Raw genomic sequence first — 417 nt, 5'->3', positions numbered from 1 at the left:
GCTGCCTGGTGGGGAGCGCTGCCGCCGTTTCCCTCTGCCCCAGCCTGGCTGCCGGCACCACCCGGTACAGAGGGATGGTGTGGGAAGCTGCCCACCAGCTCGGCCAACGAGCATCGGAAGAGCTGGAGCCCCCCGAGCTCTGGAAACATTGTGGCCACCCTTGAGATGATGCAGCCAGGCACCAATAGAAATGTTATTTTATCCCTTTCCTCGCTTAGGTCACAGAACATACCAGTCCTTTACCACATCAGCACATTCACCTCTTTATAAGGAAACACAATAGCTCATTTTATTTTTCAACAGTCAGGATTTTGGCATTTCTACACACCACAGGGAATTCTTTGTTCCGTGTTGACACCGACGGCACACTACAGACAGCACAGGCACTCCGACGTGGGACACGCACACGGCTGACGC

Source organism: Apaloderma vittatum, unplaced genomic scaffold (genome assembly GCF_000703405.1).
Source record: "Apaloderma vittatum isolate BGI_N311 unplaced genomic scaffold, ASM70340v1 scaffold31744, whole genome shotgun sequence".
NCBI lineage: Eukaryota > Metazoa > Chordata > Aves > Trogoniformes > Trogonidae > Apaloderma > Apaloderma vittatum.
This window is presented reverse-complemented; position numbering follows the sequence as displayed.